Source organism: Geotrypetes seraphini, chromosome 13, assembly GCF_902459505.1.
Source record: "Geotrypetes seraphini chromosome 13, aGeoSer1.1, whole genome shotgun sequence".
In the NCBI taxonomy this organism is placed as follows: domain Eukaryota; kingdom Metazoa; phylum Chordata; class Amphibia; order Gymnophiona; family Dermophiidae; genus Geotrypetes; species Geotrypetes seraphini.
In genome coordinates, this window is record NC_047096.1 from 6,230,739 (window position 1) to 6,257,012 (window position 26,274).

At 43.2% G+C, this 26,274-nt stretch overlaps 1 protein-coding gene across 2 annotated transcripts in view; it reads left to right on the forward strand.

Moving 5' to 3' along the window:
- The first annotated feature begins 13,453 nt into the window (after window positions 1-13,453).
- The window catches only part of RAP1A (RAP1A, member of RAS oncogene family), a 65,615-nt gene continuing 52,794 nt past the window's right edge, over window positions 13,454-26,274 (forward strand). The window contains exon 1 of one of the 2 annotated variants that reach the window (XM_033917812.1): window positions 13,454-13,643. The gene's annotated coding sequence lies outside the window, so the exon portion shown is untranslated. The remainder of the gene's footprint in view (window positions 13,644-26,274) is intronic. The other variant, XM_033917813.1, reaches the window with a different exon arrangement.

Sequence of the window (26,274 nt, forward strand, 5' to 3'; positions counted from 1 at the left end):
TCGGAGAATACCGTGAATTAGAGAGGAAACACTGTATTCCAGGAGCAGCAAGCCTCAAAGCCCCCAGGCCAGAGTCTAAGAGGGCTGGTGCTTTTCCCTCATCCCCCCCCACCTTCCAAAGGGTCCCCCATCCAGTGGCGTAGTAAGGGGGGAGGCGGTCTGCCCCGGGCGTTGTCTTGGTGGGGGTGCTGGCACCTGTCCTCCTCTCTACCTCCCACTCCCCCCTGCCGTACGCGTGTGCCCCTTCCCTCATACCTCTTTAATTTTCCCGGTGTGAGCAGCTTTTGGAACTTGCTGCCTGCATCGGTGTCGGCTCTCTCTCTCTGACTTCACTTCCGGGTCCCGCGCCTAGGAAATGACATCAGAGGGAAAGCCGACACAACGCGGGCAGCAAGAGGTACGGGGGAAGGGGGTGCACGCATGACGGGGGGGGGGGGGGGGCAGGAAGGTGTGGGGGTGGAGAAGAGGACAGGGGAGGGGCACCATCATCCCAGGTGCCATTCATAGCCCTTAATAGTAGTAATGCAAGACTACCACTAGGGGTGCCTGCCAGCAATGCAGGAGTGACTACAGATCATTACTGGCTGAAGACTACTGAACCACCAGATATAGGGTGGTAGGCCCACAAAGTTAGTGGGGAGGAGGGGGTAGGATCTTTGGGGGCATGATAGAGCTGGTCCAGGAGCATCCAGCTGTGACTTTGAGGTCTCATGCTCCTGGCAAAGTAAAATAACCACCATTTTAAGCCCAGAATACTACTTGCATAATCATACTACAAATTCAACAAAACAATGATACCACAACCAACCAAGCAAGATCTTGTGCCTTGTTTCTATAACCCCCCACCCTGAAATGCAATAGACTTGTGTTTGATCCTGAAACACAAACTCATGGTTGCCAAGGCTTCCTCCGTGTCATAAGATTTCAGTCCTGATGTTCCAGCCTATTTGCTTTTTTCCAGAATATTAAATGGCACCATAATGGGATTTCCATGGGTGAGTCCAAGGACTGCCCAGCTGGGGAAGCTAAACTCTCTGAACCCGAGGGAATATCGAGACCTGTTGGACTTTTTAGTGAGATTACAGGTAAGGAAAAGAGCTGGTTGTTTAGTTTATTTGCACTGGAGAGGTTACATTTGCAAAGCAATCTTTCACAACCACCTGAATTCACTTCATTAAAAAATATACGCTTGAATCCATTATGCCTTTCTCTCAAAAGGTGCCTGTAAAGTCATATTTTCTGGCACTGTTAAATCATATAGACTCTCACTGCAGCTTGCTTGCTCTTGCTAGCCCACAGCTAGATAAGATTGTAAGTAAAGAACTCTGTAATTTCTCAATTAAAAAAAAAGTGCAATCAGTCCTTGTGATACTATGTTCTTTTATTCCCACTCTTCATGTACATAATCCGTCCATAGTTTCCATGCTACACGCATTATTGTTCCATTGTTGCCAAAGCTGATTTGTTACCCTCCACCAGCAAATACAGCTCCCACAGCAGAAAGAGATGGTAAATAGTGCAGAGAAAAACTGCAGCTGACACTCTAGGAGTCAACCTTTGCTGCTGTCTGCTGAAGCTTAGAGGATACGGCCAGGAACACACAGCTACTATCTGGGTTTCTGCCAGGTACTTGTGACCTGAATTGGCCACTGTTGGAAACAGGATACTGGGCTTGATGGACTTTCAGTCTGTCCCAGTCTGGCAGTTCTTATGTGAGCCAAGTATAGGACAATGAAGCCATTGTGACATCATTGATGAGGCTGGCCCTTAGGTATTGGTGGAACGAGGTATTATGACATCACAATCTCAGCTCTGGAATGTTGCTACTCTTTGGGTTTCTGCCAGGTACTTGGGACCTGGGATGGCCACTGTTGGAAACAGGATACTGGGCTTGATGGTCCATTGGTCTGACCCAGTAGGTCTTTTCTCATGTGTTCTTATGTGACCCGACCAAGTCAAATATTGAGACTTCTTGCTTGCTTCTCAAGATTTGAGCATACAGTATTGCCCAGAGGATGCTATATGCTATGAATACTTAATGTCCTCAATTTTCAGGGGTTGTTATCCTATAGGGAAATAGTTCACGAACACATTAAGGGCAGGGGGGTTCAGGAAGGAGGGGGACGGAGAGGAGGACGGGTGCCTGCGCCCTTTACAAAGACCGTGCTCGTTGCGGACTGCCCCCCTTACAACGGCAGTACATGTGCTGAATGAGCAGATGGTGAGTATGGGATAAAAATTATTGAGGGCTTGGGGTAATAGGTACCAATTCGGTGGGTTCTGAGCACTCCCAGCATTGAGGAAGCTCCTCTAATAGTGTGGCTCCATCTTTATTTCCTTTTGGCCACCTCTGTTTGTCCTCTCTTTGTTTTCCCATAAGAAATTCCCATCACTTAATGCCTCTACAATCAGGTGGTGTGGACACAGTTATGCGAGGAGGTATTCCTTATCTCAGGGCACTCACTCCAAGTATAGGTGCCAATTTTTCAAAATGATTGGGGGTGTTAAATATAATTGTACTGAAGATGCCTGCATAGCATGACGTGTGTCCCATGTGTGCTGTCCAAAAGACATGGGGTTTATGGCCCAAGCGGCATTTCTTGAGTGGTGTTCCTCTAAATACTCTATATATCACTGTATGCTTTGAGTTGAGTGCAGGGGGGTTCTTTATATTTGTTACTTTAGAGAATGAGTTTTGAAGATTTGGTGTTAAAAATAACCCAAATGACCCCTCCCTGGAGGCCTTTGGAAGCAGATGACAAAGTTGTTCCAAAGTTGTTAAATCGCAAGAGGATTGTGAAAAATTGCAAGAGGACCTTGTGGGTCTGGGCGTCAAAATGGCAGATGGCGTTTAATGTGAGCATAAGAACATAGGAAGTGCCATCTCCGGAACAGACCCTAGGTCCATCAAGTTCGGTGATCTGCACACGCGGAGGCCCCGCCAGGTGTACCTGGCATAGTATTAGTCCCCTTATCACTCTAAGCTTCTCATAAGAGATGTGCATCTAGCTTAACCTTACCTATGTCACCTTAAGCCACTCATAAGGAGATGTACATCTAACTTACCCTTAAACCCTGGAACGGTGGATTCCGCAATTATCTCCTCCAGGAGAGCATTCCAGGTGTCCACCACTCGTTGCGTGAAGCAGAACTTCCTGATATCTGTCCTGAACCTGTCCTCCCTTAGCTTCAGTCCATGTCCTCTTGTCCGTGTCACATTGGACATTGTAAATAATTTTTTATCGTGCTCTATTTGGTCGATTCCTTTCAGTATCTTGAAAGTCTCGATCATATCCCCTCGCAGTCTCCTCTTCTCAAGGGAGAACAATCCCAGTCTCTTATGTCGTTCCTCATATTCCAAGTTCTTCATGCCCTTTATTAGCTTCGTTGCTCATCTCTGCACCCTTCTCGAGTACTTTTAAATCCTTTTTTAGGTATGGAGACCAGTGCTGGATGCAGTATTCCAAGTGTGGTCTGACCATCGCTCTATATAGCAGTAGTATTACTTTCTCCGATCTACTCATGATTCCCTTCTTTATCATGCCTAGCATTCTATTTGCCTTTTTCGCTGCTGCCACACATTGCGCCGACGGCTTCAGGGTCCTATTGATTAATACGCCAAGGTCCCTTTCCTGTTTGGTTTTTCCTAGAGTTGCACAGTGATACATGTGGGAAAGAGGAGCCCAAACTATATCTACATGATGCTGGGATCTAAGTTAGGAGTCGCTGCCCAGGAAAAGGATCTAGGTGTCATCGTTGAGGACATGTTGTCATTAGCAGTATAAAAGTTTTAAATAAAAAATAAACAATGTGTGGCGGCGGCAGCTAAGAAAGCAAATAGAATGTTAGGAATTATCAGGAAAGGAATAGAAAACAAGGATGAAAATGTTATAATGCCCTTGCATTGCTCTATGGTAAGGCCACAACTTGAATACTGTATGCAATTCTGGTCGCTGTATCTCAAAAAAGATATAGCAAAATTAGAAAAAGAACACAGAAAGGCGACGAAAATGATAAAAGGGATGGGAAGACTTCCCTATCAGGAAAGGCTAAAGCAACTAGGGCTCTGCAGCTTGGAGAAGAGACGGCTCAGGGGTGATATGATAGAGGTCTATAAAATACTGTGTGAAGTGGAAAGGGTAGATGTTACGCTTATTTACTCTTTCCAAAAATACTAGGACTAGGGGGCATATGATAAAGCTTCAAAGTAGTAGGTTTAAAACACACTGGAGAAAATATTTCTTCACTCAATGAGTAATTAAACTCTGGAATTTGCTGCTGGAGAATGTGGTGAAATCAGTTAGCTTAGCAGGGTTTAAAAAAGGCCTGGATAATTTCCTAAAAGAGAAGTCCATAGGCTATCTTATCAAGCAACCTTATGGGGCAAAGACCTGGAAAAACTAATTATACACACAAATAACTATGGTGAATTTAGGAAAAACCTAAAAACATACCTGTTCTTGAAGTACCTAGGTAACGAATCTGTACAATCTCTCCCATAACAACTGATCCCTTAAACTGTTAGCCACTAATCTCTAACTATGTATGTTCCACTCAATTTGTAGCATCTTTCTAATCATTGTAAACCGCATAGAACTTCACGGCCCTGCGGTATATAAACTGTTATTATTATTTTTGAGATGGTTTGGGAAAATCCGCTCCTTATTCCTAGGATAAGCAGCATAAAATCTGTTTTACTACTTGGGACGGCCACCGTTGGAAACGGGACACTGGGCTGGATGGATTTTCGTTCTGTCTCGTTATGGCAATTCTTATGTTCTTAAGTGGTTGCCAACTTTATCTAAGAACTTCTTCAGAAAGGCTTTCCAAGAACTTCTAGAGCAGGTGTGGCCCCAGCGATTCCTTCTGAACATTTCGGCTTGCAGTACAACTGCAGATTATTTCTAGATTTTAGTGAGAGTGTAAATTAGGAAAACGTTTTGGATCATCTGCTGTTTGGAGCAACCAGAGATTGCAATTCATTGGCAGTGCCAGTATCCAGGTGGAATAATCGGAACACCCGTCATTTCCAGTACAGGTGCTAAGGCTGAAAATGTTCGCAGTCCACTTGTTCCTTGTTTAAACATGAATGTACATTAATAAGAGACTTTTATCTGAAGCAGCTGGCACTCAGTTCAGCTTTTAGATGACAGATCTTGCAACAGGTCTTCCTATACTGTTGATCTACCCTCGAACAATTTTCTGTAGAATTTTATTTAACAAAAAGACCAATCTCTATAATCACTTCTGGAAACTGGGTAGAAACTGAGCTCGACTTTCTTTATGATTTCAGCAGAATGTCTAAAAATATATACCGCCTTGCACTTAACAATCAAAGAGTTTAAAATCAAAACAGTATAGGAATTAGAAGGAACTACAGCAGTGGTTCCCAAACCTGGTCCTGAAGGCACCCCGGCCAGTCATGTCTTCAGAATATCCACAATGAATATTGATGAGAGTGATTTGCATGCAGTAACCCTAACCAAAACCCAACAGGTTTCGACTCTTCGTCAGGACGGGGTAAGTGTTGCAATTGCAACAAACAAAATCTATTATAAAACCATCAAAATACAGCTAAAGATCTCAAAAAAAACAACCAAAATACCCAAATCTTACCTAGCTGCATAAGTTCAATCACTTCACATGGCAAATGTACCGCCGAGGCTAAAAAAATTGGCCGCGGAATTTCCTTCAGACAGGAAATAAAACACCCCGTGACGTTCCCAGCAGCAGAACCAATCGGACATTCAAAAAAAACCTATCAATTTAAACGAATCCCGTCAACTTAAACACACCCACCTGGAATACTGTGTCAAACACTGGTAGCCGTACAAAAAAAGGATATAGTACTACTCAAAAGGGTCCAGAGAAGAGCGACAAAAATGGTTAAGGGACTGGGAGAGTTGCCGTACAACAAGAAGCTAGAGAAACTGGGCCTCTTCTCCCTTGAGAAGAGAAGACTGAGAGGGGACATGATCGAAACATTCAAGATATTGAAGGGAATTGACTTAATAGAGCAAGAGAGATTGTTCACCCTCTCCGAGGTGAAGAGAACCAGAGGGCACTCGCTAAAGTTAGAAGGGAAAAGATTTCGTACAAATGTAAGGAAGTTCTTCACCCAGAGTGGTAGAAATCTGGAACGCTCTTCCAGAGGCTGTTATAGGGGAAAACACCCTCCAGAGATCAAGACAAACTTAGATAAGTTCCTGCTGAACCAGAACGTACGCAGGTAAGGCTAGACTCAAGTAGGGTACTGGCCTTTGACCTAAGGGCTGCCGCGTGAACGAACTGCTGGGCACGATGGACCACTGGTCTGACCCAGCAGCGGCAAATCTTATGTTCTTATAAATCAATGAGGATTGCTGCCATGCTGTATTACTATATAATCAGGGTGGCGTTCTGAGAATCCCCAAGTGTGATGTAAATTCTTCAGTATGTGATATATTCTTGAGAGGTTAATTTTGAGATCTGCAGTGTTGGAGAAGGCATTGTCTGTTGGTGAGCATTGAAGATCCCTCCTGAATTTCTGCCATGGGCCTCAGCACACTTAGTAGGGTGTGTGTTATTTTTTTGAGAGGTTCTTGGAACAGGTAATGCACTCACACCTTGGCTGCAGCTCAGACATATATTTTGGTTATCTGTCAATCAAATTTCATGGATGTCATTTTGTTTCTGGCGTACATGAGGCCTGAGAACTGTATTCCCTGTTTTCTTCATGTCATTAGTGAATTCTTTCAGCCATACAGTCAAAATTTCAGGAACTTTGGAAATGTCAGGTTAAAGTTAAATAAGGGACTGGGCATTCCTCCTGCCGTTTCACTGCCAAGGGGGAAGGGTGGTCGGCATGGCAGGAGGGAGTGGGCAATCCCTCCTGCCAATTTTCTTTCTGGGAGGGGGAAGTGGCATGGCAGGAGGAAGTGGGCATTCCTCCTGCCATTTTATTGGTACCGGGGGGGAGGAGGGGGGAGTTCGTGGTTATTGCAATTCTCTCAAGCCTTCATCGGAGCAGCCATGTTTACAAAGGTCACAAATCACCTGAGCATATGATATCACAAATTACATCACAAATGAAAAGCAAGAACCATATGGCAGTGGATGTGAGATAATCTCAGCTTCAAATTTGTGATATGTACAATCATTATGGATGCACCCAGGTCAGTCTGATTACTTTTAGTAGATGTGAGGAAACAGTTACGGTACTTGAAAGCAATATTTCTGGGTGGATGTTGCCAGACATATTATGCTCTAGTCCAGCTTTTCAAATCTTTCCAGTTACCTATGATTGTTGTTTTCTATTCTCTTTTAATAGAATTAGGAAAAATCACAGATCTTAGCATAACCCAGAGTTCTAAGGTTACATCAAGATCCATGATTTTTTAAACTTTGTCCCAGAAAATATTTATTTCTGGTACCTGGTTGAAGCCTACAAGATGTTTGGATGTTCCTATGTTTTTCATTACCCTTCTTTCTTCCATAGAGTACATCTGTAACTCCTCCAGTCCTTCTGTATATGGCTTACTGCTCAGTCCAAGAAGCAAGAGCAAAAGTGGAAATGTTCAATCAGAATGGTGCACAAAAAGTGTCTTTCAACTCATTTGATAAATCCAAATGTCTTTATTCATCCAAAATAACTCATTCATCCAAAGTAACTCAATGACTCAACATGATCATGTTTCGGTCACCCGGCCTGCATCAGGAGTCTTTGGGTATCAATTGGATAAATATGCTCTAAAACACAACCATCAAACCGTTGCTCCGAATCTTGTGACGCTACAAACCAACACGACCTTGCAGTGAAAAAAGTGTTACTGCTCAGTCCAGGCATCACTGGGGGGTGGTTTGTACGTTACTGCGTTCCCTTTGCTGGAGTTCGCTTTAAAGGCGAACCTCCAACTGAATGTTCCTGCTGCTGTGTGTTGAATACAGTCTTACTTCTCAAATCTTTACCAGAGAAGCCTGAAGGCTATTAACTGTTGCCAAAGAACATGACTCCAGAATGTGCTCCCAGTGAAACATTTCCAAAGATTTAAAGAACACCTTACTACACATCCGTCCTTCCCTGTTGTGAAAATCATTTCATGAATAACCCTACTGAAACAGCACACTTTCTCATCCTCAGGAGAGACAGGAGGAAACAATGCAGTCATACTGCTGATAGCTCTGCAGGAAACACCAGAGGAAATGTATGGACTTCAGTTACGAAGATGAAACCTAGGGTACAGAAAATCCTTTCTATGACTATCTTAACTGAATGTGTTCAAAACTGGCTTCAAACTGTAAAGTTGACAGTTTTCACTTCCCCTATTAAGAATAAGAGGGCTTTAGGATGACGTTAAGAGGTGATCGGCTCAACAGTAATATAAGGAAATACTGTTTTTTATAGGAAGGGTGGTAGATGTGAGGAATAGTCCCCCGGTAGAGGTGGTGGACACAAAGACTGCCTCTGAATTTGAGAAAGCGTGGAACAGGCACGTGGGATCTCTTAGGGAGAGGAGAAGATAGTGGATGCAGTGGGTGGGCCATTTGGCCTTTCTTTGCTGTCATGTTTCTATTAAAGCTCTGTGACCTCGCAATGCAATTGTAAAAAGCCTTAGCCTATAGGAAGAGGAGATGCAAATGTTAAGAGCCTTAGCCAATAGGGAGAGGAGGAGATAGTGGATGCTGTGGATGGGCAGACTGGATGGGCCATTTGGCCTTTATCTGGCATCATGTTTCTATTTAGTATAGAACAAATAGGGTATATCATGGATATTCCAAAAAAACTTAAAAAAATATATAGAATGCCTGACACAGGCTAACTCAGGTGTTTCTATCCTAGATGATATCTATTCCCATAAAAATCATTATGAGGAGCTGTCTTTTTAAAGTTTTTATGGAACATCCATGATATAGCCTATTTGTTCTATACTATATCTTGGTTTGGATGACTATATGACAAAGAAGCCCTCTTCCTTTCTTTAGATCATGTTTCTATGTGACATATATCCAGTTTTGTCTGTTGCGTTATTGTCTGTCTTCTAGTTTAAATCCCCTCCCACATTTTTATTCTATTGTAACTTTGGTTTTATATTGGCGGTACGTCAAATAAATTGAACTTGAACTTAAGACTGTGGTGGGCTTGTTTTTTTTTTTTTTTAAATCTTCCTTCACCAATTCTTTCTACAGCTTGTGGTTCTCATTTTCTTGAAAACCATCAGGCACAGTTGATTATCTGCACCTTTTCCCTGCACAATGATGTCCTGCTCCAGCCTGACTTCCAGTGTTACAGCTTCATTGATCACCAGGTGACCTGGAGTGGAATCCAAATCTTCTGTCAAGAGAGCTAGCCCTTCAGACAAGGAATACACACAGGGCTCCTTTTACGAAGGTGCGCTAGCAGTTTAGTGCTATTCCGCGCGCTAGATGTTAACGCCTCCATAGAGCTGGCGCTAATATTTTATGTGTAGCACGGGGTTAGCATGTGCGGCATTGTAGCATGCACTAAAAACGCTAGCGCACCTTCGTAAAAGGAGCCCACAGTTTCCTATTAAATCTTTAGGTTGATTTTTGCGTATAATTTTAATTTTACATTACATTAGGGACTTCTATTCCGCCTACACCTTGCAGTTTAAGGCGGATTACAAAAGAGCTAACTGGACATTTCTAGTGAAGTTACAACAGTTTTGGGGGGGGTGTTTGGTTACAAGGGAGGAGAGGTACTGGGATGTGTTTTTTGGGGGGTGTTGGGGGGTAGGGGTAGGGTATCAGACAGTTTCCTATCTGGCTCTAATTTCCTGTGAAATCTTTCTCGACTACAATATAATTGGAAGACAATCTCTAAAGCTGTCATTTGAAGGGAAACACATCAATACGAGCTTAATTAAAAAGATTGCCAAATGAAATATCTTTCCTGGCTCACATTCATCTCCAATCTTTGGTGCCTCAGTGGAAAGAAACTTTATCATTTTGCAGAGAAGGGTGGGGAGAAGAGATGTGTATTTGTTTTATGCTGGGGGGGGGGGGGGGAGGTTGCCCCAAAACAACGGGAAACTACCTGAAATTTTGGTCTTTTTTCCTATTAGAAAGAATGCTCTTCCTCCGACATCATTTCCTATGAGTGGCACCCGGAAATGACATCAGTGGGAGAACCAACCTCATTAGTGATGTCACAATGGCATGATTATCCTATACTTGGCTCACTTTTATTATACAGACCAGTGATTTCCATTTCTAGAGCCATTTCCTTTTTCTTTAATTATCAATGTGGACTACCGTTAAGATATGCCATTGTACTTTTAATCTCAGGTATTAGGCCTCACTTTATTAAACGGGACTTGGGCTAAAATAGCACATTAATGGTAAAATAATCCATCAAAATAGTAGCCCACATTGATAACCCCCCTCCCCATTATTCTATCTGCTATGGCATGGGTCTCCAAAGTCCCTCCTTGAGGGCCGAATCCAGTCGGATTTTCAGGATCTCCCCAATGAATATGCATGAGATCTAAGCAGTTCATATTCATTGGGGAAATTCTGTAAACCCGACTGGATTGCGGCCCTCGAGGAGCGACTTTGACACCCCTGCCATAGACTAAGCCTGATCCACTCAAACCTGATGATATTCTAAGAATAATTTTCAATACAGATATTTTTTATCACTAATTACAGACAGAAAAGAGTGCTAACTCTGCCTTTTGGAAAATCTGGAACCCCCATCCCCGCCCCAGACACGTCTAGTTACGCCTACCCCCACCCCCCACTGACTACTCTTGTTGGGCAGGAAGGAAGTCGCAGATGCTACGTGATGACGTCGCGCGGTCATCTCGTGACGGCCTCGTATGCGCAGATTTCCTCCCTGCTCCACAAAGCTTTTCAAAACCTGGACAAAGTGCCGGGTTTTGAAAAGCCATCCAGACTCCCAGATATGTCCTCAAAAATAGGGTTGCCAGATTTTCCTTTCAGAAAATCTGGAGCCCTAGCCCCGCCCCCAGGCCTGCCTAGTTATGCCCCCCCCCCCCACTGCCTGCTCTTGTCGGGCAGGGAAGTCCGCACATTTGCAGATGCTACGTGATGACGTCGCACGGTCACGGCATGACTTCCTCGTATGCGCAGACTTCCTCCCTGCCCGGACAAAGTGCCGGGTTTTGAAAAGCCGTCCTCCTGACCCCCAGACGTGTCCTCAAAAGAAGGGCATGTCCGGTACCCCAAACTCTGCCTATCGAGATGAAACTTTTGCAGGTGCACAGGATCAAAGAAAACATACTTAGCATTCTAGCACGAATTCAGCCATTTATGTGGAAATTTTCAGAAAGAATATAGCTCCAAGAGCAAGCAGTTGCAAAAACATTTCACCTGGAGCTTTTTCTAGCCTTGCCACATCCGGGAAGACCTGCCCATGCTGACCACAGAAGAGAGTCTCTGCTTTTTTGTTTAAGTTAGTTTTTAAAACCAATGATTTATCCCAGTCTAACGAAAAAAAGAAAGAAAGAAACTAATTTTAAAGATCCTAACATGCATGATTTCTTTGTTTATTAAGAACTTTATATACCGCATAAAAGCCAAAAAGGATCTAAGCGGTTTACACAATTCATATTCATCAAGAAAAAAACTCCATTAAAAATAGAAAAGGAAAGATTAAGAACAAAAGTTAAAAATATATATATTTTTTCCCATAAAATATAGCAAACATCTCAACAGTAACAGTTCTAATAATAAAACAAGAAAACCATTTGCCCCTTAAGGCAATAGCATACATGATTTTATCCTCTACAAAATTTCTCCCTCTCCCCAATTTGCCCCCACTACATCCATTTCTCCCATGTCCATATCTCTTTTACTCCCTCTGCCCTTCTCCAAATCCATCTCTTATTGTCCCTCTTCTGCCCCCTCTCCTTGTCCTCCTTCTACCCCCCTGCCATCCCCAAATCATCTCTCCCTGTCCCTCACACATCTGACATCATTCCCTCCCTCCCATCTGTCCCATATGCTCTTTACCGGTTTTCTACACCTAGCTATTGGTCAGCGTGCCTACTGGTCAGCACTCTGCCCCGCCGACATCTACTTCTCTTCCCTCCTCTCTATGTTTAACTTCTTAGAAAAGCACTGCGCCGTCCTGCCGGCTCTTCTCTCCAGTGCGGCCTGCCCTCTCTGACAACTTCCTGTTTCCGCTAGGGCTGGCCACAGTGGAGAGAAGAGGCTGGGCCAGTGGCAGGGCGGCACAGCACTTTTCTAAGAAGTTAAACGTAGACATGCAGCGGGAGGGAAGAGGGGGATGGAATAGATGCAGGCAAAGGGACGCGGTAGAGTGTGCCGACCAGCAGGCATGTTGGCTGGTAGCAAGGTGCCGCTCCCAGGCTCACAAGTAGTTTATTTCCCCACTCCCTCCAGGATCACACAAAGGATGGCCAATTTTGGGGGAGGCCATGGCCCCTGATCCCCCCCCCCCCCAGTTCCAACACCTGTGTAACAACTACAGTGTGCCGTGAGTTAACCTCAGTAGCAAGCTATATAGGGATGCAGAATCCAAGGTGAGAAGAGTCAGGAGTTGAAAGCAGTCTGTCTGTCTCTCAAATCCAGATTGAAAGCCTTTTTTTTTTTTTTAATTAAAAAAATCTGCATTTAAATCCTAATCCTGCCACCTTGTAAAGCACCAATGTCATCTCTCTGTAAAGCACCTCCTTATAAATGTTTATCTAAGCGAACAATACATGTTAATTCACCCTTTTATGTCCTGTGTGTTTGTCCTAATTAGATTGGAAGTTCTCTTGAGTGATTAATGTACAGAGCTGCATGCTCCTTTGGACTTGTTCATAATCCAGGTGTTTCTCCATCAAACCCATAGAGACCCCTGAGGAAGACAGTATTGTCGAAACACGGACTGTGCTGGGTCCACATCTCCCAGAGGATTGGGTCCTTGTTCTTTTTTCTTTGTGGATCAAGAAGTGAATAGAAGCCTTCATCTTGGTTTCTTCTGGATTTGTTCTTTGATTCTGTTTTCCTTATATAGAAACAAGACAGCAGATGTCAGTCTGTCAGACTCCCCCCCAAGCCTACATGCCCATGTCTGTGCCAGTTCGATTGTAAGCTCTTCAGAGCAGGGACTATGTATTTAATGTCAAAATGTACAGCGTGTGAAATAGTAGTAGTGAGAGCTCATTTCTCTTGGTGACTCTTTAATAAAATTGATATATCAAAAAAAAGAACGACGGGACTGTTAAGGGGCGACCGCGAGACTTGAAAAGCGGAAGGAACGCTGCGAGCCCCGCCCGGCCTCCGAGAAGGAAGGACGCAGGCGCACGCAGTCGGGAGAACGAGGAGGAGGAGGAGCTCCGCCCCTTCGCTTCGGGCGGGAGCGGCAGGCGCAGGCGCAGTCGGCGGGCCAGGCAGGAAGGGCGGGCGCACGCAGCCGGGAGAACGAGGAGGAGCAGGAGCTCCGCCCCCTTCGCTTCGGGCGGGAGCGGCAGGCGCAGGCGCAGTCGGCGGCTCGCGGGCCAGGCAGGAAGGGCGGCGCTGAGGAGTCGAAGAGCGAGCTGAGGCGGCTGCCGCGGCGAAGATGGCGGGGCGGCTGTGAGAGGAAACCGGCGCAGCGAGCGGCTGACGGACAGCCGCGCCCCCTCCCCGGCCTTCCCTCGCCCTCGTCGGCTGCGGAAGGCCACGGAGCAAAGGTGCCCGTTTCCTTTTCCCTCGGGGCGCCTCCAACTTTCTCGAGTTCGCCGGTTCCGCTTGCTCCAAGTGCTTTGGAGGGAAGCCGAAAGCATGCGGCCTTTTCCTTTGGCCTAGGAGGGCTTCCACTGGAGACTTGGCAGGCGGCTCTCTTGAACCTTTCCGTCGGTTGTGGGCAGCGGCTTGAAATTCTGCCATGAGTTAGGGTGATGTCAGCGAGGCTTTCGGGAGGTGGGGGTGGGGGGTTTCCTCTCTCTCTCTCCTTTAAATGTGAAGTTCCTTACTCAGCATTTAAAAAAAAAAAAAAAAGATTGCCTTCTGGTAAGTCACTGTATTATGAGTTCTGCCGTGTCCTGGCTGTTGAGTTCTGATTTTATTCCGCTTACTCTTAACACGGTCAGCCACGCTGCCGATTAGTCAGTTAGCTCCGAGATGACAGCTTTATGGGGTGGGCGCTCTTGTGCTTAGCAGTGCATGAAAGTGTGCAATACCGCTGCTATGGCTGCTCTTAGCAAAATGTGTGTTTGACCCCCCCCCCCCCCCCCCTATGGATCAGTTTCAAGGCACTTCCTAGAGCAGGGCTGTCAAAGTCTCTCCTCGAGGGCCGCAATCCAGTCGGAGTTTCAGGATTTCCCTAATGAAAATGCATGAGATCTATTTGCATGCACTGCTTTCATTGTATGCTAATAGATCTCGTACATATTCACTGGGGAAATCCTGAAAACCCGACCGGATTGTGGCCCTTGTTGAAGGACTTTGACACCCCTGTCCTAGACTATCTGTCTTTTAGTGGCTGGGTTGATTAAGATCAGGGGTCTCAAAGTCCCTCCTCGTGGGTTGCAATCCAGTCAGGTTTTCAGGATTTCCCCAATGAAAATGCATGAGATCTATTTGCATGCACTGCTTTCATTGTGTGCTAATAGATCTCGTGCATATTCTTTGGGGAAATCCTGAAAACCCGACCGGATTATGGCCCTCGAGGAGGGACATGGACATCCCTGTCCTACAGTATCTGTCTTTTAGTGGCTGAGTTGATTAAGATCAGGGGTCTCAAAGTCCCTCCTTGAGGGCCGCAATCCAGTCAGGGTTTCAGGATTTCCCCAATGAATATGCATGAGATCTATTTGCATGCATTGCTTTCATTGTATGCTAATAGATCTCATGCATATTCATTGGGGAAATCCTGAAAACCCAACTGGATTACGGCCCTCAAGGAGGGACTTTGACACCCTGTCCTAGAATATCTGTCTTTTAGGGACTGAGTTGATTATGATGGACCTATAGTGAAGTTCATTTGAAGAATTACATTTCTAGCCTGAAGTCATATATAGTAACTAGTAATTAATTGCTTTAGTGATTAATTGCCTTGTAAGTGACTGCCAAAAGCGTTCCTGAAGTAACTTTTTTTTTTACTTTCCTGTTAGTGTGTGCAGTTTTTTCTATATTGCATGGATTAAAAGAATACTTTCAGATCTTGTTAAACATAATATTTTCTTTATGGTTTGATGGTAAATTTGCTGGAATCAAATCCAGAGCCTCTTCTAGTTTTTTCTATATTGCATGGATTAAAAGAATACTTTCAGATCTTGTTAAACATAATATTTTCTTTATGGTTTGATGGTAAATTTGCTGGAATCAAACCCAGAGCCTCTTCTGTCTTAAGTGTTGGTTCATAGGCATAGCTTGCTTGGAGTAGGGAGGGTAAGGAAGCCGTATAGCTAAAAGAGGAACAGAGGCCGATTCAGTATTAGCATCCAGAGCATTTGGGGGCTGGCAGAGGAGGGCCGCAATTGCCTTTCTCCAACCTATGTTTGTTTGCTGTTATGCAGGAGAACTGTTATAGGGCTATGTTATAGGCGGTATTTTCTACAGCAGGGTAAAATTCAGGAGATATGGGTACAGTCATTCATAGTTTATTGGCAAACTAGTAGAATAGTAAATAATAGCTGATAAGACTTGCTTGACCACTTTGTTTCTATTTGAGGTTCATTCACTTTGAGTAGATTCTGTAGCGTTGTTTCCCCCCATTGGTACCCTTTCAACCTTTTTTCTCCTTCAGCTTTTGATTTTATTGTGTAAACTGCATGATATCCTTATTGGCTTTCATTTACTGTAGTATATCAAGGCTGTTGAATAAATAAATAAATTTCTTATATTCATTTCCCACTTTTTCCATGAACCATAAGGTGTAATACTCTCTCAGCTCTTCGTTTACATAATAATTTGATGGCCAGCAAGGCCCCTAGTCTGTATTCAGCCTTTATATGCCTTGGTTGGTTTCTGTGAGGTATAATATAATTTTTTTATGCAGACATCATGCTCTGTACCTTTTTATGAGCATTCCTCACAAATTCCTCTTAGCAAATATTCAGTAATTCAACTAACTGAAAGTTAGAGTAGACCTCAGCAGGAGGATTATCTGAGTATAGCCACTGTGGTCTAACTTTCGGTTAGTGAATTACTGAATGTTTGCCAAGGGGAATTTGAGAAATCTTCCTTTTTACCTCTACATTTAAGTGCCTGTAGTGAATTTGATTGATTGACAATTTTTTATGAGGATGGCATTCAGTCATCTTTGGTGGTAGATTGGTAAATGTGACATGGGATTACTGTGAACCTTGCTAAAACAAAAGTTCTGGTCAGTTTTGAGAAGATTGCTTTAGGATTACTACTGGACCTGAAAGTTGATGTGTTGTTTTGTTTTTTCTTATTTGACTGTTTAAACCTGAAGTTAGGTATTGAGGAGTTACTCTTAATGCTTGCTTGTCTTTTAGATCTTATGTTTAGGTCTATAGCAAGCTATAATTGCGCCCTATGTGATAATGCACATTATGGTTTCCCTTCCAAAGCCCCACCCCTCCAGGCCTGCCTGAAGCATATGCCTTTGCCTGTGAATTGTTGCTGTCTGCCTTATCCTAGATCACTAGGGCATCCTTCAGGAAGGCTGAGGGGGATGGGGAGCTCTTTGAGAAGGGGGCTTCTTGGTAGTGAAGAGTTGTGGGGGGGGGGGGCGCTGGATGTGCTTGGGAGAAGAAGGGGGAGATGTGTCCCTATTCATTGCCTTCCCTGCTTGTTTAGCAACTTTGATGCATCTACCTCCTTTGCACCCTGTATGGCATCCATATCTCACTATGGCTCTGCCCATGTTAAAATGGTGCAGAATAGGCTGCTTTTTATAGAATGAAGGTACTTTACAGATTGTCTGATTTTTTAAAATCTTGTTTCAGGCTTTGTTGCAACCTTGCTGGAAATGTTATTTGCTAGGACTTACCTGTTTGAGCCCCTTGAAGATGGCACAAAATGCAGCCTTCCATTGTTGCTAGAACAGTCCAAATATTCTCATGTTAACCTACTGAAGGTTGAACTTCATTGACTTCCTTTAGAAGCTAGGATAAAATTTAAGGCTTTATATTTTGATATTGAATCCTATCTTTGGTTTGTCTTCTGCCTAACTACTCGGCTAATACTTGTATACATTAGTTCCCTCCTTGACTATGGGCAGGAGACAAAGCGCTAGGGCTTGGGCATTTTTGGTTTGTCATTTTCTGGAACATGTTGCCTGCTGATTTTTGTGCAGTAGCAGTTTTGCTTTGTGAAGAAAATTGAAGATGTATTTGTTCCAGCAAGTGTATTCTAACTGTGGTGTAATAGTCTGTCATGGCTGGGGACATATTGTACTTTGGTTGCGTATAGTACCATACCATGTTTTGTTCTTTGTGCCATACTGTGTTTTTGTTGACTTCATTGCCTGGATGTTGATTGTTCAATTGCTTGTATATATTGTACCTTGCTATGACCCTCTGATGACTAGACCAGCAACAAATTTATTAAATATCTTTTTTACCTGTGTTCTCAAGCCGTTACCAGCCTTTGCCCTCGTAGTAACATATTAGATGACGGCAGATAAAGACCCGAATGGTCCATCTAGTCTGCCCTCCCAATCTTGTCCAAAACTTGCTGCAGTGGTGGCTTCCCCTATTTTCCCTGGTAGGCTATTTTAGGCCATGCTGTTTTCAGCTTTGCTTCATGTTAGAGGGTTGGTGTGTCCTTTTCCCTTTTTGCTGCAGTGAAATATTTATAGGTTGTGAGATGTATGTAATTTATTTTAAATAGGGTAGTATGTGATCTTCGAAGGTGTCAGAGGCCTGTTCTTTAGGTGGGATTATACCTAGGGCTTCTATTCATTATGTTTATAAGATTGTTTTTTTTTGTACCCTCAAAGAACCTCTAATTAACTGAAAACATATACCTAAATTTACAATGTTGGTGTTTTTGCAAGAGAGGCACTATTCCATGTTTCATGGGGAAAGAGGACTCCCTCGTTACGCATAGAGTACACTATTATTGGCAAACAACACTGTTGCAAATGACAACGCACCCCTAGAGTTTGTTCCAGAAATGTTTGTTTTTGCATTCAGGGTAATTTTATTAGTGGTGTTTACATCTAAAATGAAAAGTCTAAGGGATACCCTTTGCACATTATTGCCAGTTCATTGTGGAATGAGATAATATAGGAACAAGGTTATGAAATGTCTGATGTTTGATAAAGTGGCTGCCATATTTTTATTTTTCTTAAGCATTTTTAGCCCATACCTGTTTTCCAAAGAGAGTGACATTCAGGTGCAGTAGATATTTTTCCCTGTCTCTAATGGGATTCACAATCTGTTTCCACCTGAGCCAGTCGAAGGTTAAGTGACTTGTCCAAGATCACTGTGAGATTTGAACTAGGCTCTCTTGTCAGTCTGCTGCTCTATTAGGAGGTTATTCTACTCCACAATTCATGTTGGTATTGTGCTTCAAAGAACAAAACTGAGGGTCTGCTACAGTTTATTTTCCACTTCGTTTTGTAATTTTCTTTGTTCATTTTAATGTGAGATGGAAACTCTTTAAATACAGATTTTCATAATTTTATTTTGCAGTCTTTGGAATTTATTGCATTTTGCGATGCAAGAGATCAAGTTTTCTCAAATGTTTTTTTAAAAAGTGCTTTTCAGAGATGAAGAAAATAATTCTGTGGCATAACATTTGAAGGATGCAGTATATGGTAACCAAGTGAACTATTTCTAACAAGCTACTTAATAACAATTGTAGAAATGCTTTTTTCTTTTCTTTAACGAGGTCCGAGATCTCCACAGTGAACCACTGGGGTTTATTGTTTCTCCATTGTTTGCTTACTGTTTTTATATAGCGGTTTGTTGCTTCGTGTAGGGTAGATTTCAGGGTTGACCACCTAGCCTCTAGTCTACATTATCGGTTTCAGCTTGGTTTTGCAGTGCCCGATGGACGAAATCTCCCATGCGTTTGAAGTCAGTGCCCCGAAAGTTGAGGACCTTTGTTGCTGTGTTTGATCTAGTGTAACCTTTCCTGAGGTTGAACCATACCATGTGGTAATGCGGTATACAAGTGTAGTGTACAAGTTTAGTGTAGTACAACTGCAATGTACTGTCTGACTGTTTTCCACCTGCAAGATTTTTCTTTTTTTCTGCAGCCATGCATCTACAACTTTATAAAACAAAATGGAAGTTAACAACTGTGAGGGAAATAGCATCTTTACTGTGCACATGTCTGAAGAAAATGAAAGTACCAGCACACATCTAACGTGCTTTAAGTGCTTATGGCATTAACCTCCCATTTTGAGCCAGAATACAGTACTTAAAGTTCTAGACAATACTTAACACATTTGCCAATAGAATCAGACTTTATTTTACTATTGCTATATATCTCTTAATTTGTTGATTTTACATGATATTGTAATCCACTTTGGATTTTCATGACTGAGCTGAATACCAAATTTAAATAAGCATTGTATATGGTTTATAGCTGGCAAACCAAGGAATCGATTCAGAAAGCCAAGAAGTAAAGCTGTATGCAGATGACTGCAAGATTAGTGAGAAAATAACTCCAATGCAGCAAGCTAATGAAATGCCAATTCAAAATGTGCAGAACTTACATGCTTATTAGGGAAAGCCTGCCAGACACATGTGCACATAGTATAACTGCCCTTACCGTGGCACCTTTGTGCACATCTGAAGGAAAGAGTACCATCTGCACATGAATCGCAATGTTCTGTACATAAATACTAGCCTCACAAAAATTTCTTGTACAGTACATAAGAACATAAGAAGTTGCCTCCACCGGGATCAGACCAGAGGTCCATCGCACCCAGCGGTCCGCACCCGCGGCGGCCCATCAGGTCCATGACCTGTCAAGTGTTCCCTGCCCTAAAAAAACCTATCCTTACTTCTATCTGTATCCCTCAATCCCCTTTTCCTTCAAGAATTTATCCAAACCTTCTTTGAATCCCTGTAGTGTCTTCTGCCCCACCACTAACTCCGGGAGTGCGTTCCATGTGTCCACCACTCTCTGGGTGAAGAAGAACTTCCTGGCATTGGTTCTAAACCTATCCCCTTTCAGTTTCTCCGAGTGCCCCCTTGTACTTGTTGTTCCCCACAGTCTGAAGAATCTGTCCCTGTCTACCTTATCTATGCCTTTCAGGATCTTGAAAGTTTGTATCATGTCTCCTCTAAGTCTCCTCTTTTCCAGGGAGAACAGCCCCAGCTGTTCTAGCCTGTCGGCATATGAAAGGTTTTCCATACCTCTTACCATTTTCGTTGCTCTTCTCTGGACCCCCTCAAGCAATGCTATGTCCTTCTTGAGGTACGGCGACCAATACTGGACACAGTACTCCATAAGTTTTGAAAAGCTAATATGCGCTGAAATCATACAGTTATGTAGTCTTGCACAGTTTTCATATTTACAGTAAGTTAATATTTTTTTAAAAAAGCAAAATAAGCATGATTTCTTCTGTTATTGCATGAATATCCTGAACTTCTCATTTCTCCCCATTCAATTATAGCTTCATAAGCATTTTGACCTTTGACAAGTTTCCCCTGGTGAACTTTCAAAATTGTTATGGATGGATTATGCTGCCAAGTCGGCCACCGACCCCTGGAAACATGTACAGTGATGAATCCACCCTGTGATGTTTCATGGTAGAGTACAGAAGTGGTTTGCCATTGCCTTCTCCTGCACAGTGTGTGGCTCTACTATGTTACTGCTGACCAACATAGGGCACCTCAGCCTACAGTGTCTGGTATTCCCCATGGTCTCCCCTCCAGGTGCTAACCAGGCCTGACCCTGCTTAGCTTCAAATAGTAACAGCGGGCCTAAATAGGGCAGTCAGGTCATTGTTGTACAATAAAATAACAGGGCTAGAAAACTGATTTCTTAAAATACAATTATTTCCTGCAAACGATCAAGAAAAAAGGAGGCAAAAGAAGACTATCTGGCCAGGTCTAAAGCTGTCAAAACAGCAGTCAGAGAGGCCAAACTTCAAATAGAAGAGAATCTAGCAAAGAACATTAAGAAAGGGGATAAATCCTTCTTCAGGTACATTAGTGACAGAAAAAGAAACACAGATGGGATAGTACGCCTTAGGAAACTGGACGGGAATTATGTAGAATCAGATTCCAATAAAGCTGAACTACTAAATGAATATTTCTGCTCAGTCTTTACCTGCGAGGCGCCGGGGTCCGGTCCACAGTTGCAGGCAAAGCAAAGCTCGGAAGACCCATTTTGGAATTTTGAATTTACACCCAGCAGCGTCTACTGTGAGCTATCAAAACTCAAAGTGAACAAAGCCATGGGACTGGACAATCTACACCCCAGGGTGCTTAGAGAGTTGTGTGATGTCCTGGCGGAACCGTTATCCGTGCTCTTCAATCTTTTCCTGAGTACAGGAAGAGTCCCGTTGGATTGGAAGACAGCTAACGTCATTCCACTTCATAAAAAGGGTTGCAGGACAGAGACTGCGAATTACAGACTGGTGAGTCTCACATCAATAGTGAGTAAACTCATGGAAACACTAATTAAGCATAAATTAGATACGATCCTGAATGAGGAGAATCTACGGGATCCCCATCAACATGGATTTACAAAGGGAAGGTCCTGCCAATCCAATCTAATCAGCTTCTTTGACTGGGTAACAAGAAAGCTGGATATGGGGAAGTCCCTGGACGTCGTGTACTTGGACTTCAGTAAAGCTTTTGATAGTGTCCCACACCGCAGGTTATTGAGCAAGATGAATTTGATGGGATTAGGAAAAACATTAACTGCATGAGTCAATGACTGGCTAAGCAGTAGACTTCAGAGGGTGGTGGTTAACGGTACCCTCTCTGAAACGTCGAGGGTGACTAGTGGAGTGCCACAGGGCTCGGTCTTGGGCACAATCTTCTTTAACATATTCATAGGAGACCTGACTCAGGGACTTCAAGGTAAAATAACATTATTCGCCGATGACGCCAAACTATGCAACATAGTAGGTAAAAGCAATTTGCCCGACAGTATGACGTGGGACCTACTCTTACTGGAACATTGGTCCTCGACTTGGCAGCTAAGCTTCAATGCTGAAAAATGTAAGGTCATGCACCTTGGCAGCAGAAATCCGTGCAGAATTTCCACCTAAATGGTGAGACCTTAGCTAGGACTACAGCAGAACGAGATTTAGGAGTGATCATTAGTGAAGATATGAAAACTGCCAATCAAGTGGAGAAGGCTTCATCCAAGGTTAGACAAATGATGGGTTGCATCCGCAGAAGTTTCGTCAGCCGGAAGCCTGAAGTCATAATGCCGTTGTACAGATCCATGGTGAGACCTCATCTGGAATATTGTGTACAATTCTGGAGGCCACATTACCAAAAAGATGTGCTGAGAGTTAAGTCGGTTCAACAAATGGCCACCAGGATGGTCTCGGGACTCAAGAATCTTCCATATGAGGAAAGGCTGAGTAAATTGCAGCTATACTCACTCGAGGAACGTAGAGAGAGAGGAGACAAGATTGAGACGTTTAAATATATCACGGCCCGTATCGAAGTGGAAGATGATATCTTCTTTCTTAAAGATCCCACAGCCACAAGAGGGCATCCGCTGAAAATCAGGGGCAGGAAATATCATGGTAATGTAATGTAATGTAATTTATTTCTTATATACCGCTAAACTCCGTTAGGATTCTAAGCGGTTTACAGAAAAATAGACAATAGGGTGCATTAAAATTATAAGTAAAATAGGTACTTAGAAATTCCCTTACTGTCCCGAAGGCTCACAATCTAACTAAAGTACCTGGAAAAATGACAATTAGTAGAGTAATGAAGAAATAAAATAGAGAATAGATGAGAAAAATAAGAAAATAAACATTCTAATAAGACTACAATGATCTAAAGGACTTTGAAAGGTTGAAAAAAGAGGGGAGATAAGAATAGATGCAGAGGGAGAACCGGTGAAGCAATAGAATTCTGGGGAAATTTAAATGAAATTTGAATGATAAAATAAAACAAAATAAGTGGTAAAACAATAAGTGAGATTAAAAAATATATCATAAACTAAAAAGAAGAAGTGAAAATAAAATCAAAACAGTCAAAAGTGAAGTCCAGCTTGAACGGGCCCCTGAGCCAACCGTTGGTCCGATGGCCGGACTGCAGCCCTCCTCCGTCGGCTCTCCCCTGCTGGAATGGGGGAGGAGCGAAGACAGTGTGACATCAGGAAGTATTTCTTCACCGAAAGGGTGGTTGATCATTGGAATGAACTTCCATTGCAAGTGATTGAGGCCAGCAGCGTGCCAGATTTAAAAAAAAAAAAAAAAATGGGATAGGCATGTGGGATCTCTTGCGGGGTGAAGTTGGGGGGTGGGTCATTAGAGTGGGCAGACTTGATGGCCGAGGCCCTTTTCTGCCGTCATTTTCTATGTTTCTACCCTTCAGTTTAACAAAAGTAAAATACTAATACAACACTGAATGAAATACATTTCAATCTTTCAAAAATTTCCTAAATCTTCCTAAGTCTTTAGCAGTTTCCTAAAATTTTGATATGATGTAGATATAAAGAATAATTGAAGAAAATCAGCATCCCAAGTAGCTGCTTGAAATGACAATAGTCGATTATGATGTCTTTTTTGGGTGATGGAAAATCAAAAAAGGAAAGCTATCCGAGTAGAACGTTTATGATGAGGAAAAAAAACATTCCATTACATTGGGGTAGCTCATCTGGTGCTGGTGTTTTGAAAGGGACAAACTGCCATTACTATAGGACTGATTTCTCTAAAGAGATGGGGGAGCACTGAAGGGATTGCTAAAATCTTAACACGTTCTTTTCAGTTAGTGCAAAATTATGATGTGAAGTTGTGCAGAATACATTTTTTAAAAAGCATTTTAATACAATACATGTGGTATTTTATCTTATATACTAGTATTCCTCAACCGCCAGTTCGCAGAAAATTCCTGCCAGTCCGTGCATGGCCGGCGAGATCGACGCGTTGAAATTTCCTGCCGGTCTGCGTAGGGCCGATGAGATCATGGGAAGCCTCCGACAGTGGCTTTCTCCCCTCCCAGCATCTCTCGGTACTTGCCAGCACAGTGATTCACTTAGGCAGCCTTGGGGCTTTTGCTGAGTCTGCCTCTGATGATGCAACTTCCTCTTTCCTCAGAGGTGGTGTGACCCATCAAAGGACACAAGGGCCGCCTAAGTGAATCGCTGCTGCAGGCAAGTACTGAGAGCAGCTGGGAGGGAAGAAGAGGAAACCACTGTTGGAGGCTTGGAAGCTGCTGGACAAGGGAAAATAAAGGGAGAGCTACTACTGGATTTGGAGAGAGGGAGAAGAAGAAATGCTGCTGGGAGGGGAGGAGGGGAAGGGAAGAGTTGGATAGGGGGAGGAGGGAAGGGAGAAGGAAACAGCTGGTAGGGAGATAAGAGGAGGGGAAGGGGTCAGGGTGGAATGGAGAGGAGAGACGGAGGAATGAGAAAGTAGAGAGAGATTGATGCTGGAAAGGGGTCAGCAGAGAAATAAGGAGAGAGGGACAAAGATGCTAGATCTGGTATAGAAGAGATAAAAATGAGCAGTGAAGCTGGAATGAATCATGTAAAAAGTCAGCACAAGCTGGATGGAAAGGGTAGAGGGGCATAGAAAGAAGGCAGATACCATATGGAAGGGGGAGAGGGCAGACAGTGGATGGAAGGGGCAGATGCTGGATTGAAGAGACAGAGAGGGCAGACGCTGGAAGGAAGAGAATGAAAAGAAGATGAAAGCAGAAACCAGAGACAACAAAAGGTAGAAAAAAATAATTTTGGTGATTAGAACATATCAGATTTGAAATATATATCCTGCTAGAGCTGGTGTTAGACATAACTGAGGACTGCAAAGCCTAGGCAGTGCTTCTTTAGCTTCCAGCTGGCTTAGGGTTCTCTCTGACCAGGGGGCAGTTGCCCTAGTTGCACTCCCCTAACACTTTTCCTGTCATGTGTGACTGTGGTATTTTTTTTAGCATGATATTTATGTGTAGCATAGCTTATTCAGTTTTCTTGATAGTAGATATGTGAAAGGGAGGGGATAGAGGGGTTTTGTTGATCCTTGCTCTGTATTATTTATATTTATAAAATGACAATTTTACAGAATATTGTTTCTTTTTATACTTTAATAAAATACATTAAATATAAAATCATAACTGAGGCTTGTGTGGATGGGATCAGATGGTTTGCAGGGACCGAGCTCGCGAAGACGGGGCGGAAACGTTTTTTTTAAATTTCAATCTTAGTAGTCTGCTGGTCCACAAATAATTATTTTATTTCCACCAGTCCATAGGTGTAAAAAAGTTGAAGAACACTATTATATACCACCTAAAAACTCTCAAAGTGGTATACATTTAGATCAGTTACATTTATGTGCTGAGAGAGTTAGCTTTAGGATTTCTTATCTAGTATATCTCATTTTGTAAAATATAAGGAAAGTACAAAAGTGTCTAGTCCTTAGTTGAGATAGGGGACTCAGTGCCAGATTCTCTAATATCACTAGTAAAATCTGTCAGGTCGCTGTAGTGCCGACAAATAGTCAGATTTCAAAATGGTGATTTATGTTGAAACAATTTTGCATGCAAATGAGTTTTACAGAGATCCGCCATAATCCCATCTGATCACTCACTGGAAAAGCAACTGACACATGCGCAGAGCCGGCAGGGGAAGCCCGGACAGCTGAGCGGACGGGGAGACCCAGCCACTCAGCTGTTTGGGACAGAAAGACTTTCTTTTTTTAAATGAGCACAGATATCTGTCCCCCCCCCCAAAAAAAAAAAAAAAGATCATGCTGCCTCCCCCACCCCCGACAACAGCCCCCAAACAGATAAAAATGGCAGGCCAAACCCCCATGAAAATCGGCAGGAGGGATGCCCACTCTCACTGGGTAGGGGATTGTCTGTCTATCCTGCTGATTTTTTTTATTTTTTTTTCCATGGGCCATCATCAGGGTTGGGCTGGCATGACTTTTTAAAAATTTGTAATGGGGACATATTGTGCGTGTGTAACACACACACATCATCTATGCCCATAAAAAACAAAGCTGCTGTTCAGCGCTTTTTTTTTAATGCTGCCGGCACCTCCAGACCTGTCAGAGATTTTGGAGCGTTAAAAATCAGCGCATCATTTTATGCATCATATGGGCGTTGATCAGTGGTCATTTTAATATTGATGAGCTCGTAATTACGTATAATTATCGGAGGCTGCTACAAACTACGGAAAAGGCCGCGATTTGCCATTTTGGGCGTCGATAGATGCAATACTTCGTCCCTAAACCAATTGAAACAGGTTTAGCAA